Genomic DNA, 989 nt, shown 5'->3' with positions numbered 1-989 from the left:
GTCGATTTTGCCTTTCATCCTTTCGGGGTCGGTAAATTAAATACCAGTTAAGAACTGGGGTCGATGCAATCGACTTAGCCTCTCCCCACCAAATTTCAGGCCTTGTATCTATAATAGAAAGGATTACAACATTATATATATATATATACATATATAAGAGGGATAACCACCAAGGTGGACTCTTAATATGCTAGAAGAAGACAGACGCCAAATCCTCTAACCACGAAGAATGTGTTCTCAAAAAATTTCAGCAAACGCTAGAATATAAAACGAGAAAGACAAATGAAAAGATACAAAATTTGACAATAAGTTCCATACCTAGGTTTCTCCATTAACATTCACAAAATCTATATGTCCGTGGTTCGTCAGTGAAGCCATAGCATGAAAAACATAATTCACAGAACCAGACACTAGACGTCCTCCCGAAAGAGAACGTGTATAAAGTTCTGGCAGTTATATTTGAGGGTATATTTCAAATGTCTTAATTCTGGCGCGGTAAACCGGAAAGAGCTCGGCAGCTGATAAATTTCCGCAGCGAATTTACCGGTTAGAGAACCATGATCTCCAGAGGTAATGCAGTACGATCGTTTCATGCAACTCGTTGTATGAAACGATCGTACTGCATTACCTCTCAGCTTGAAAAACTGGCTGCAACTGATAATGTACGCAGAATAACACGGGCTTCTAACTTGAAACAGAATCTATAGGAGAGGGCGTGCAAAAAGGGAAAGGAAAATAGTGATGAAGAGAGTAAGGGATGATATTCTTAAGTACTTGGTAAACTCGGAAATAAACAGTACAAGAAGTAGCCATAAAATAAAATAAAAGAGCTTAAAATATTGCACTATTGGATTGGGCGGCACGTTGTGTCCTTGGGCAAACCACACCCTTTCACATGGCACCCATCTACCCCCTCTCCCTTTAAATCTCACATTCTCAGCGTTCTGCTGTGCCAAGAGTGGCAGATCCGAACGGTTGGATATATATAT

At 39.9% G+C, this 989-nt stretch overlaps 1 protein-coding gene across 1 annotated transcript in view; it reads left to right on the top strand.

Moving 5' to 3' along the window:
- LOC106876111 (hatching enzyme) overlaps positions 1 to 989 on the top strand; it is a 19,034-nt gene that overhangs the window by 8,072 nt on the left and 9,973 nt on the right. The window lies entirely within an intron of this gene.

This window comes from Octopus bimaculoides, chromosome 25, assembly GCF_001194135.2.
Source record: "Octopus bimaculoides isolate UCB-OBI-ISO-001 chromosome 25, ASM119413v2, whole genome shotgun sequence".
Taxonomy (NCBI): Eukaryota; Metazoa; Mollusca; class Cephalopoda; order Octopoda; family Octopodidae; genus Octopus; species Octopus bimaculoides.
Note: the sequence above shows the minus strand (reverse complement) of the source record. Positions and strands in the feature narration are given on the sequence as shown.